This window comes from Phyllostomus discolor, chromosome 14 (assembly GCF_004126475.2).
Source record: "Phyllostomus discolor isolate MPI-MPIP mPhyDis1 chromosome 14, mPhyDis1.pri.v3, whole genome shotgun sequence".
Taxonomy (NCBI): Eukaryota; Metazoa; Chordata; class Mammalia; order Chiroptera; family Phyllostomidae; genus Phyllostomus; species Phyllostomus discolor.
In genome coordinates, this window is record NC_040916.2 from 19,918,901 (window position 1) to 19,932,776 (window position 13,876).

General features: G+C 52.7%; 1 protein-coding gene across 2 annotated transcripts in view; it reads left to right on the plus strand.

Annotated features, from left to right (window-relative positions):
• ASTN1 (astrotactin 1) overlaps positions 1 to 13,876 on the plus strand; it is a 272,757-nt gene that overhangs the window by 37,270 nt on the left and 221,611 nt on the right. The gene's annotated exons all lie outside the window — the stretch shown is intronic.

Genomic DNA, 13,876 nt, shown 5'->3' on the forward strand with positions numbered 1-13,876 from the left:
TGCAAGGCCGAGTGGGCAAGTCACCAGGGTGGCCCGTGGAGCCCTCATCCGGCCAGCAGGGTCTGAACTGAATGTGGGGTCGGAGGTCCTGAAGGTAGACAGAAAATAGGAATGACCCCGTTGTGCCCTCTAACAGCCTTCTCTCCAGCACCCTTGACCTTGCTTGACCTTGCACTTAGAGGCTCTCCCTGCTGCCACCATCCAGCAGCAGCCAGGTACTTCTGGGCTGTCACTGCTCATCCCCCGTGGCCCCAGACATCATGACTAATCGGGCTGACGGGAGGCAAAGGCAGCCCCACTGTCTGGGTACCGCTTTGGTGGCATGATGCTCAGCCCGTCCAAGAACAGGCGAGATGTGGCTCCTGTCGCTTCTGCTCCCTGCCTCCCTCCTGCTGCAAGGCTCCGGCTGTCCACGGGGCCGTCCACGTGCACTCGCTGAGACCTCTCATTTCTCAAGGACACAGGTTTGCCCTCACTTCCTCCTCGTTGCAACTCACTGTGAAATCACCTTGGCTGGAGGAGAGAGGGATTGGGCAGGTCACGGTAGGGTCCCCATCGATCTCTCTTTTCCCCCAGATACCCTCGCAGTGCCCCAGGTGGACTGGCATGTCCTCCCTCGGCATTCACGCCCCGGCTCAGGCCAGGGAGCGGGGCTGCCAGCTGCCTGCTCAGTGGACCCAGAGGTCCCCTCCTCTGACCGCATCCGCTCCCACCCTGCTGACCGAACCCCGGAGCCTTTCTGTCCCGCCGGCCCAGCCACCGTCCAGGTCCTCCACTGGGACTCCCCCAGCTCGAACCCTGGGCCCATTTAACCTGCCTCCCGGCGCAAATCTGGGCCCTCACCCTCAAACACAGACTCTTGGAAGGACATGTACGCCAGAGGCCTGCCGTTCTACCTGATGTTAGGGCCTCTCAGATCAGCCGATCGTGTGTGTGCTGAGAGCTAACGGCAGCCCGAAGCAGGTGGAGGAGCGAAGGAGACGGAGGCAGCGGAAACCCTTTCGCAGATCACTTTTACGCTGCGGGCAGTAAAATGCTGTCTCCCTTCGTTTCACCCCATGTCCCGGGAGTGTAAGGGCGGGTGGATGAGAGACTTCAGGCTCAGGGAAGATGGCATCTTGCCCACATCACACAGCCGCCCAGGGGCAGAAGGGCTGGCTGCACACCCAGCTCCTCCTGACTGCAAGGGCCAGGTTCCTCCGCAAATGCCCTGCCTTGGAGTTCACCTGCTTCCGTCTTTCCGTTTCCCTGCAGAGCAAACGGAGTGTGTGCCGCTTGTTTAAGGTCACTGGCTCTTTTTAGGGGCATAGACCTCTCGGTCTTTCTCCCGGTGTCCTTCCTGTAAGGCACCCAGCGCTCCCTTCACCTCTGTGGGAGTATAAGGACGTCTGGTGGCCCTGTCTGTGAGTCATGATCAAAATGAAAACCTTTTATTTTCACACGTAGTTTACAGAAGGGGAAGGTCAACCTGGATGTTCCAACGCTGGCGTGCTGCTTTTTCATAGGAAGAAAAAGTCAAAGCAGCCACAATGAACTGCAGGAAAAACAAATAACACCCGGCCTAGGGAGTTTGTCAGTCAGAACCCTTCCGATTCCTCCGGGACGGAAATGCCGCACACTGGCGAGCCACCTGCACTCCCGGAGCCCAGCACGACGGTCTGATGCACACGGAAACCTGAGATGGCCAGAGGGTGTGCTGGGACTGGGTCCCCGGAGCTCCATGCAGCAGGGAAGAGACCGTGGGCACCAGCATGACCCCGTGCCGGGGTCGTGTCTTCACCCGCTGCGGCTGGAGCACGTCGTGCAGTCAGGTGGATGGATGTCTTCTTTCTAGTGGCGGGGCTTCTCCCAGCCAGTTCCTGCAGCTTCCAGAGAAGCTGGGCAAACACAGACTTAGAAAGACCTAGAGATGGCCCGTGTGAGTGAGCTTGGGACGGGGAGGCTCATTATGGGAGAAAGTGCCGCCTCTTCGGAGAGGAGGGCCCTCCTTGTGCCTGGGGCCCATGAATGTGGCATCAGAAGAACGTGCTGACTTAAGAAAAGGAAAAAGAACCCCAGCAGCTGAGGGAATTCAGGAGCTCCTGGGAACTATAGCCTTAGGAGTGTCTTTTCAGTTTGACTGGGGAAGTGAGTTTTTTGTGGGGTCTGGCCTTGGCTTTTTAGCTGTGTGTGAACCCCCACCAAGAAAGCCCTTTGGGGTCCCTGGGGGAGGAGAAAGCCCTTTGTGAAAAGGTGGAGGTAAATGATTTCAGAACCCCAGTGTGGCTCAGGGCACGGGTCTGGCTTCTCAGCGCCTGGCTTGTGTTCTGTCTTTATGTAAAATTTCCCAGTGTTGAAATCTCACCAGGGCCATTGAGGATGTTTTAATGTGCGTGCCATTGTTGCAGCTCAGCCTTTTGATACTTCAATTAAGCATCAAGTGAGCAAACAAACACACTCCTCCAGGGCTTCCGAGCTCAGGATCAGAGAGGGGAGCTCCATTTTCGGGTTCTCGGGCCACCTGGCTGCTGCTTTGGGTGCAGAGCAAACACACATCACAGAACGCTACTGCTACTCTTGGGTGCCACACAGAGCAGGAAGGAGAAGGCTGCTCCTGGGTTATTTATCCAGGTGTTGACCAGGGCTCCGGCGGACCGCGTGGCAAGGCACCCGGCTTCTTTCAACCGTCCCTCCGCGCGGCCTGCCCTATTTCTCTTCCTGCTATTTTTGGACAGAGAGACAACTTCCACCGGTTGATTGTCCTCAGGAAAAGACAGGTTGCTCATGGGCGTACTTGAGGCAGTTCCGTGTGATACTGAGAACGAGGAGCAGTTATAACAAAAGGCAGACGGGAGGCAGAGGCAGCAGAGAAGGCACTAAAATAGCCCAGAGCTGAATCCGCATTGTCGGGTGTGGGCAAGCGCACCCCAGGCGTGGGGGAGCCCCGGGAGGCCTGGCTCCCAGAATGCAGCTGGTCTCAGCTTTGGAGTTGCTCAAATTAGTGGAAGGTTCGGGACAAAGGGAGAGAAGGGAGAGCGGGCCCCAAAATGTCCTCTGCATTTCTGCAGCTTCTTTCGAGTTGAGAAGGACTCTTTAGCCAGAACCTCGTTTCCATGGCAACCCACTTGCAGCCTGCAAAGCTGACAGCCCACTCTGGAGCTAGTGTTGCCGAACCAGCAAATGGAATGAGACACGTTTTGTTTCCTGGGTTATTAGCATGAAATATACACACATACACACAGAGGTATGTAGAAATCCCTGTAGTTAGTAGCAGATTTTATTTTTTTCTTTGTTGACCTTAAACATGAACCCCGTGCGTTTATTTAGCACTTACTCGGCACTGGGTTGGTGAGGAAGACACAGCCTCTGCCGTGGACGGAGCTGCTGGCTCCGGTGGGTCATCACACCTTGAGCTCCGTCAGGCACTGGGGCACTGGTGTTCCCCCCGCGCAGGGGAACTTGTGGCTGACTCTGGTAGCTCTGGCAAGGCTTCCCAGGGACAATGCCATCCAGGCACTGACAAAGAGGACTGATAGAAGTTGTTCAGGTGGGGGATATGAGGAGAATGGAATTCCCGTGGGAGTAGCATCTATTCAGCGGGAAATAAACCCAATCATGGTTTCGTTTCTTGCCGCGTTCCTGAGACCCCCTGGCCCCCAGTAGGTTCTGGCCCCCAGCTGCTGAAGAGGCTCTGGGTGCAGAATTAGGGCTGCGGGCTGATCCCACGGCTGTGGACCGACAGCCCTCCCCAGGCCTTCATGTACACACTTACTCCCAGGGACAACCACGTGTCCACCGCGGTGTGGCTGCGTGAGCCCGGCAAGCCAGGCGCCGTGGGGAGCGCAGGGGGCGGCCCGGGCTGGTTCTAAGAGACAGCTTGCAGTGACACATTTGAATTTTTTGTGGTTTGGGGATTAGAATTCTCTCTCCCTAAGACATCCCCACCATCAGTCTGATTCTCCAGGTGATGACTTCTTAAAAGAGGGGCATACCCGTTCTGAACTACACCACCTTAGTGGTCTTTGCTTCGGCAGGTTTCTGTATGCTCCGAGGGGTAGGCTAATTTGCATATTGACACCAAGAATATACAGACAGATTATTTACTTCTTTCAGACCACTGGAGAGCGAGGCCCACCTCCATGATGTTCCACAGAGCGCCCCCGGGTCCCCCCGCCAGATCGGTGCCCGTCATCCTGTGAGCGCTCCGTGCATAGTAATTGGTGATAATTGAAAAGAACACCCATCATCCCTAAAGAAAAAAAACCCATCCCAACTGATTGTACTTTTATACAAAGGCTGTGTTTATTACCAAGCGCCACTAAATAATCAGATGGTCGTCATCACACACTCCATATTACTACTAATGTATATTTAGTCTTTTCATTCATTCAACACTATGTTCAAGGCAGTGCGTTGGGATATAAATATGAAAAAGAACAAGTCCTATTTTCAACAATCTTACGATTTACTGTGTTTGTGGAAGGGAGGGTGGAGATGTATAAATAAATATGATACAGAGCGGAATGAAGTAATAGCTATATTATATATGTGTGTGTGTGTGTATATATATATATCTCACTGTGCCTCACACCTACCACATTTCGTGAGTATAAAGTGATCGATAGGGTAAACAAGCGTGCTGTAAACACGCACAGAAGAAATGATTCATTCTGATGGGTGTCCAGGGCTTTCAGGACACAAAGGCTTTACCGAGGAGGCAGCACGGACGTGGAATTTCAGAGAGAGTGATATTTTGTAGGCAGAGAGGAGAAGGGCGACAGTGGCAGAGGGCACAGCGGGGCAAAGCCGGGGCATCGTGGGGTGTTGCCCGGGGATGGCGAGGGGTCTGGAGAGGAAGGACTCAGTGTGTGACACCTGGAAACAGACCCTTGCTTTTGGAGGACATCGAATGTCATCTCGCCTAGGAGTGTTGCCTTTATTTTTCTGGCCGGGGGGGGCGGGGAATGAGCAGCTGCTGGAGACGTCTGAGGAGGGCAGTGACGCCCTCGTGCATACAGCTTGTGGTTGGCGAAGGGTGCGCTCCCAGGGGTTCGAAGGCTCCATGGGGGAGGCAGTGGTCTGCTTCACCCGCTCGGATGCCCCGAGGACTTAGCCCGGTGCCTGGCACACAGAAGAGACTCAGCGGGAAGGACATGGGAAGGAGTCCAGTCGGGAGGTTCAGGGTGGAACGTCTTTCCAGAGGCTCTGGAGAAAACCTGGGAGCCTCAGGCTGGGAGTGGCACCGAGAAGAGAAAGAACATGGTCACCGCTCGAGTGCAGGGCTGAGGGGCGGGTGTGTCCCCGGTGTGTTAAAAATAAACAGCTGTCTAGGGCTGCCGTTGACCATGGCTCAGGACGGCAAGGGGGGTTGGGGGTGGATGGGGAGGTGCTCTCGGGAAGTTCACGGGAACGTTCCGTTTTAGGGGGAGCTGGGGAGCGGAGCTCCACGTGGGACAGGAGGACCACAGTGAAGGACGTGGGAGTCACCAGGACAGAGGTCGTCGTTGAAGTGCAGGGAGTCGGGGTCCGGGGTCTCCCTGGAAGGGAATGGAGGGCAGGGTTGGTGAGGACAGGTGATAAAACCCGGGGAAAGCTTGTCTTTAGTGGGTAGGAAATCCAAAAACGTGAGACTTGGGGGCGAAGTCAGGACTCAAATTAGGAGCACAAAGGATGGAAGAACTCAGAAGAGTGTTTTCTGCTGGAGGATGTGACCAAGGAGCTCAGTTTGGAGGAAACAGGGAGGGTCCCACTGCCTTAGATGAGAGGTGCGAGTACTTGCAGCAGAATGGTGGGATTAGAAAACGTCACAGGGAGGTGAAAATGTTGGGTGAGGAAGTGCAGCACAAATGTATTTGGCAATGAAGGGAAAGTAAGACAAGGGTTGAGTTTCAGGGGGAATCAGGGTTGACTTTTTATATTTTATTAAAGGAAATATGCTTGTGTGCTAATGGGACAGAAACTGTTATGTAAAGACTTGACAATAAACTTTTAGTTTCTATAATGTGGGGAAAGTATTTTGACTCTGAGTAAAGAAGCTTTATAAGACACATGCTTCCATCTACACAGAAAATAATACACCTGAGTGTGATTTTATTTTATTTATTTATTTTAAGGATTTTATTTATTTTTAGAGAGAGGAGGAGGGAGGGATAGAGGGTCAGAAACATCAATGTGAGCATGTGCCCACATTGCATGTGCCCTGACTGGGAATTGAACTGGCGGCCCTTTGGTTCACAGGCTGACACTCAGTCCACTGAGCCACACCAGCCAGGGCCTAAGTGTGACTTTAATATGATCATGTCAAACACAATGTGTAAATACGATGTTGAGTCTTACTAATAACAATAGTCCGGGCAGTCTCAGATTTTCTGTATGGAAAGAGGGCTTCTCTCTGTAAATGCTATAAGGTCATTGAGGCGGTGACATCATGGTCTGTCTGTGTCTGCCTCACCATTGCCCAGTGGTGGTGACATAGTCCCAGGAAGGATGAAAATGAGGTCCAGTGGAGTAAGAACTTCATAGCCCCGGATTTGGGTTTTGTGAAAATGTTAGGAATCCTAGATATTGAGGTACTTTGGAAGGTTATTGGGCCTGTCACCTTGTCCTCCAGAAGATTTCCATTAGGAGCATCCCAAAATTGTGATATCCTGCCCACTGTTAATGTGTCTGGGATCTGTAGTGGTGGAGGTATCAGTGTCGATGGGAAAAACAATCTCGTGGCATTTCACGTGCTTGTTCTTCCTTTGGCCAGCTAGAGAGTTGAGTTGGCATAGAAACAAACAGAAAAACATGTTTCCTTTTTTTCTTAACCAAGTAACACAGCCAAATAGAAGCAAATGCAATTCCCCCCTCCCTCCATGAAAGTTAAAGATGTATCTTGCTCCCAAGTGCTAAAGGGTGGAGTGATCAGACAGATACAGGAAGCTGGCCGGGGTGCAAGCAGAAAGAATTCCCTCCAGAAACCTGGAGACCACTGAGTTGGGATCCACACAGGCGTCTGGGTCTGTTGGCAGAATGGGAACCGGCACGGGCAACACGGAGGTGCTTTGTTTTTAAAAAATTATTCAAAAACGGGACTGACAGGCAACTGTGCACTGGTACTGAGAGAAGTGGCCAGAGGTCCGGAGTGGTGGAAGAAATGGCACCCGTCTAAATTCATCGTACACAGTGACTTCGCTTACTCAAAATATGGAGGAAAACGTTCAAGGGAAAATTGAGGATACAAATCTCTATGTAGTACAAAACAAGTTTTGTAAAATTAAGTGTTGCCCATTTGCATAGAAAATGTACCTGTGGGAATATTATACCTCAGAAATCTATCGTGATAGGATTATGAGTGATTATTATTTTCCTCTTTTTACTTTATATACTTGCCAAGATTTATATAATGAGACTATTTGAGTTTTATAAGCATACAGACTGTTTAAGCCTGAACTTAAATAACATAAAAGTGTTAATTGCCCATGTGCTCCCTCCTATTGTTTCTTTCCATTTAATTTTCACCTGAACAGGGTCTGGGTCTGGGGGGCCTAATGTTGTTCTCCCCGTGGGCTCATGTTTACAAGCAAACCCGGGATGAGTCAGAGCTGGCTTTGCTTAGACTCTAGACGAGAGCCAATCAGAACCGGCCTGCTTGCCGGATACTTCCCTGTGCGTGTAGAGGGCGGGCACCGAGGTGAGGGACTGGGGCTGCTCCTCCTGGTCTGGTGGGCGTGGGAGGGGCTGCTGCGGCTCCTGCCCTTCCCGCCCTTCTTCCTCCCTCTCCTCCTGCTCCTTCCCTCAGTCCTCTCCCCCTCTGCCCTTCCTCTTCTTCGTCCCTCTCCACTCCTCTTCTTCCTCCCCCTCCCACCCCGGTCTTTTCCTTGGCACCTTCTCTGATGGCCAAGTGCTCCGTTCCTGTGGCTGAACCACGTGCACTGGAGGATGAACCACGTGCTGGCGTAGGACTGGTTCCTGGACGTCACCGATAAATGCACCAGGAGCCAGAAGACGGGCAAAATGAGTGTTTTCGCTGTGGCCCCCCAGAACAGGCAACTTTAAAAAACTGATTAAAAAACCATGTGCATCTGTGGCGATACAACCGTTGTACCCCTTGGCTGTGCTGGTGGATATGTGAGCCTCCACACACTATGAAGTTGCATAAGATACACACACACATACACACGAGTATAACTGAAACAGGAATTCTGCATAAGATCATCGGATTGCGTCAGTGCTAACAGCCTGGCCGTGATACTGTACGGTAGTTTTGCAAGATGCTACCATTGGTGGAAACCGAGTGACGAATATGTGCCATCTCTCTGGATTTTTTACAACCACGAGGGAATCTATAATTACCTCAAAATAAAAAGTTCAATTAAAAAAATGAAAAATACACATGGGCCATGGGTGTCACGTAAGAGGCACTGCCCATGTGGCCCAGGATTCTGCTCTAATGGTAAACACAATGTGTTTTAAACATGCATCTATTAAGGAATTACCACGTATTAGGCACTAGGCCCACTGGGCACTCTACATGCATTATTCTCTTTAAAGCGGTTCGTCGGCCTTATGATGGGCGTTGTTATCCTCACGTGACGTGCCGGGAACCGGAGGCTTGGAAAGGTTAAGTCACTTGCCCACGATCCCCCGGCGAGGAAGGGGCCAACCCTGGCGCCTGACTCCGAAGTGTGCCCACTTCATCACTAGCTCCACTCCCTCTGCGTTCTGCCAGGCCACCCGTTCGCCCCGAGCGACACCTGACTCAGTTCGGTGGGGGTGTCTTGCCCCCCTCCCCAGCCATCACCCCTCAGCGTCGATCCTGTGGGGCTCGTCCCCCTGTGGGTCTATCTGCGTGCTCGCTACGCTGGTTTAGGTGGCCCACTTTCCTCTCTCTCGTTTACTGCTCGGTGTTACTGTCCATCAGGCTTCTGTCCTGCCGGTCGACAGGTGCGCCTTTTAAAGTTGAACTCTTTCTCTTAGGTTTCTGCGGGAACGTCCTCACTCCCTTTTTACCCACTAATTAATTATCAGGATTCAGCGGGGCTCGTCCCCGCTATCGGTCAGCGCGGGGCAGGCGAAGGGAGGAACCCCGTGGCCAGGACTGGGAGGGCGTGGCAAGGCTGGGACGGCTGGACAGCGAGAACCAGGGCAGAGATCGGGCTCGTGGAGGTGAGAGCAAAGCAGGGAGTCAACCAGGTGCGTACCCAAAGGGGGAAGACAGAGCAAACACAGACCCAAACGAGGCAGCTGCAGAACCTGCGCATCCAGAGGAAGCCAGGCAGTGGTAGAGGAAGGCGAAGATGAGGACGAGAACAAATCCAGGGTCACGAGGAGACAGCACTGAGGAGACTTGGGAACTGGCACGTGTGCCTCCGGGAGAAACCAGCAGCGCCAGGACCGGGACAGCACTAGGAGTCACCCCGGTGGCCCTGGCTCCGAGGCGCTGCTGTGAAGACTTCAGCAGTCACTGAAGCTTGAATGTCCCAATATGGTATCATTTTAGTTCAGTGCAGGGGTTAGGACTTGACGGCTTCTCTGGCAAGTTGCTGAGCACGTGCAGAAGGGGCTGCCATGCGGGGAGGGCTGCCGGCCTCGTGCGGGTCGGCTCTCCCTGTGCTCGGACGCCCCTTTTCATGGGGCGTTTCGTGCACGGTTGGGAAAGAATCGGTCAGCGAGTGCCAAGTTCGGGTTAGCGCTACAAAGATCACGTGATGGGAAAATGACAGAGGACCTTCACAACCAGCCGTGGGGGGGAGAGGTCACGGTAGAGGGCGGAGCAGGAGATGATGCTGGGAGAGAAACTGACAAGAAGAGCCCGGATGTGATAACAGACTGACTCGAAAACAGGGAAAGAGGCAAGGATTCTAGGGGCCCCGGCAGTGCCTAAGCCCAAAGGTAGACATAAAATGTGACTCACCTGTCGTATTAGAATAGGGGGATGTCTCCGCCTCACGCTCTTCTCCCCACCCCCTTCCCAGGCTACATCTCAAACCCAAGGCATCAGGCGAGTGAGGGGAAGGGACGAGAGGTGCCTGTTTGGGAGACACTCCCTGTGGCAATATTGGTCAAGAGCCATGAGGAGCTGCTTCCCCACTGGAGAGCATTACCAGTGTCTGCCTTTGCCTTGGTGTCCCCCGTCTGGTTGTTGCCCGGTGTCACCCACCTGGCTGGACACGTGCCGAGTGCAGTGTCCGGTAGGACCTCCTCCCTGGGGAGCAGGGTAGGAGCGAGCAGTTGCGGGAACAGCGGCCGGGCGTGCCATCATTTGCTTCCTCTTCCTTCCCCGTGAAAGATTCCCTACACAAAAGCCACTGTCAGCGGCAAAAGCGCGGTAATAAGTGTTTTCTTTTCCTGCTGAAATAAAGCAATTACCACAGACTATGCAAACCCCTAAGTGACCCCAGAGGTAACCAGAGCAATTTGCTGCGAGGTTGGTTTTCACTGAAATAGCAGAACGCTCCGAGAAAGCCGGCCTCGACCTTGCACGGCAGACAGGGAGGAGGGCCACGTGCTCGTGGGTTCCTTCAAAGAGGCCCACAGCCCTGGAGGGGGAGAGGGGCAGGGGGCCAGGTGTGAGATGCAAAGCAAAGGTGGAACATTCGTGGCAGAAGGTAGCAGAGCACCTGGGCACCGAACACCTCCGAGTTGTCAGCCCCTGCTGGGCTGAATATTTTGACCCCTGTTGATGGGGGCTTATCTGGTGGGACCACGGTCATTTGAGAACTGCAGCCTCCAAGATCATAGCAGACACCCCCAAGTTCTGCCTTTCAAAGGCAGACCGCTTACTGCCGCCGAGAGTCCTTCCTTTGACCACCCCAACCTTTTCTGGGCCCCCACTTTCCACCTTAGCAGCTGTATCAGGGACGTTTGCCTTCCCATCACTTGGGGCAGCAGCTGAACATGTTTCCGAAAGCACACGGTTCCCACAGAAGCCACCTGGCAGGAGGGAGCCGCGGTCAGGCATGCACTTGGACAGCGGGCCCTGTAAACTCAGTAAGTTCTCAGCATCGTCGATAGGTTATGCGACTTGAAGTAAAACCACACATAATGGAAACCAGTTTTACCCTAGGCTAGTTGATATAAACGAGAGTTAAGTTCTGACAGCATCTCATCAGCGTTATCATGAAAGTGAAGTTGAACAAAGCCATGTTATTCTATTCGAGGACCTGCTTCCCATCACTTCTACTCTCAAGGGTGCTCTGTAGACTGGCAGCAGCGTCAGCATCCCCGGGAGCTTGCTAGAGATGTGGAATCTCAGGCTCCACCCCAGCTCCGGCGAGTCAGTCCTGTGTTCACGAGCCCACAGGCGCTCCCTCTCCACCTCGGCGTCGGGGCAGTACAGCTTCAACTATCTCCAGGGCTCCCCGCTCAGTGGCATTTCTGTGGAGCAAGCCTTGTCTTTGGAAGTGGGCCTGGATCCAGACTGTAGCTCCTTACTGACTGACGTTGGTCAAGACCTCTGACTTCTCCGACACTCGGTCTCTCCAGGGTAAACTCGCGGCACCAGGTGTCTCGGACCATGAGTGCGGTTGTGAGCGCTCAGCGAGCCGCTGCCTGGCAAGTGCCCGGCCAGGAGAATGGACTAGCAGACAGTCTCCCTGCGACCAAGTCTTCTTGCTTAAAGGGCCCTTGAGCAGCACACCCACTCCCATCTCCGAAGGCCAGCTTTTCCTTTTAAGTGTTAGAGACGGTGCCCTACAATTTCACGGTGCTGGATCGATCCTCCCTCTTGTAAGCTCAGCCAGGCGTTTGCAGTGATCTTTTTCTGGATCACGCCTGCTTCGTCATCAGAGGCGAGATGCCTGCCCATTTCCTGGGACTGGCGGCCACCTGGAACCAGAGGGCCTTTCACGTTTTTCCTTCTGAAGTGGGCCGTGGTGCAGCTCCACCACGGGCTTTGGGCTATAACAGGCTTGGGCCCAGACTCTGGCTCAGCCGTTTGCTAACGTGTGACCCGGAAGAGCTGTCTGGTCTCTGCGAACCATCGTTTCCTTATGTGGAAAGTGGAGCTGACAAGCGTTTTCCTCCTAGGGTCATTGTGAAGGGTAAGTGAACATGATACACACGTAGTAGGTGTTCCATGCATATTTATCTCCTCCTCTCCTGTGTCTAGAAATAACTCCAACCATTTTGGGGATAAGTGAACTCATGTTCATCTTAGAACATCAGCGGAAGAAGGGGGTGTGCATGTCAGGGACACACACCGAATTGTTGATCTTCTTTAAGCCCCCGGCCTCTGCAGAGCCGGAGCTAATGGGGTGTCAGACACTCCAGCGAGAACGCTACAATGGTGCACTGGTCTTATGACTTGGTTTTAATGAATTAACATTGCAATGCTACCTATTTTTACACTGAAGAACTCATTCTAACCTAGTCCTCGTTTGATCTTTGTAATTTATTATAAAAGTCTCTTTGTATGGTATTTTTCCTCCCTAAGTCTTGCTATGGCCTTCGACCAAAAGCAATAAAATTTTGACCTAATAAAACCCCTGCTAATAATTTTTTTACATGTCACCCATAGTCTGTCTTTCCTCACCAATGGTGAGTTCTCAAAATACTAGAGTTCAGAGAGAAAAAGTCGAATATGTGTGTGTTTTACAGGGAGATAAATGAGGTGGGGGAAGGATGGGAAGGGAGGGCAGGTACGCCGTGAAGGATAATAGTCTGAGAGGAGCACACTCAGATGTGCGATTAAAGGTGAAAGATGCCCGCGGCTGAGTTTCTCAGCGAAGTGGAGAAACCGGCGAGTCTGGCGGCTTGGTCGGTCTCTCTCTGCTAATAGATGGGAAAGTGCAACAACGCAAGCACTCCACCCAAACCGGTAAAACCGTGGGGAGCATCACAGGATGTTCTGAAAGGAAGGACCCACGAGAGACCTTCACGCCCGCCTTCTCCATCCTGAGTCCTGCCCCCACGTGGAGCGTCCCAGACGGGTGAGAGCCAGCTTTCGCTCGTCAACACTGTGAGAGGGAGCCGTTCCGTGGTCCCTGGGTTCCAATCAGCACTGAACAGTTCTGGCCATTTTTAACAATTTCCAGTCACAGAGAGCTTTTCTTGAAATCCAACCTCAGTGTCGCGTTTCTCGGTCAACAATGGTTTTTATAGATGGTGTATTGCTAAGAGCTAGAGTTTTAACATGCCGTCCCACAGCGCTCCCACTTTGCAGGCAGTCGAGTTAACGGTCTCTTGAGACTGTGTGTGCGCGGGCGGCATTTTTCTCCTTTAAAACCACCTCTCGAGTTCTATCTGGTGTATCTCAAACATCGTCTGAAAATTTGTCACAAACGTCGGGTCAGTGATTTTAGACACCCCTTCCTGGCAGTTATATTTCTCCACTCTTCCTTGAACACACGAGTTTCTTAGATTTACTGCCTGTTTTCTGCAAACCTCAAGTATGTACTTTGAATTGTGGTGTACCATATTTGAAAAGTCAATATTCACGATTTAATGAATCTCAATTATCCCTCTTCTCAGTCTTAGTTTTTACCAAGCAGATGAGGCCTGACATCCTCCATTTATTCCAGATGTCCCCCGGGATCAGATAACCCCGCGCTGTTGAACTTCTGTTTTCCTGTATGCTTGTTCTGTCTCCTTTCCTAGCTCTTCCTCCTCCTCTTCCTCGCCACAGAATCGGGGTTCTCCAGGACTCATCCCCAGGCCTTCTGCTGGGTTCTGTCTGTCCTCCAGGGGTGATCTCATCGCTCTCTCTGTTGCCCCCGGATCCTGTTGCCACTGCGAGATCTATATCCAGCCCAGATGCTCTCGTGAGCTCAGGAGACACGTGCACATTTGCATAAAGAGTGTGAGCGCTTCTCTGTCTCCCTGGCATTGAACGTTAACATGCGCCAGACTGGACTCACCATTTCTCCCTGCACCTTGCGTACCGCACCTTCCTGTTTTCCCTGCTGTGACCAGT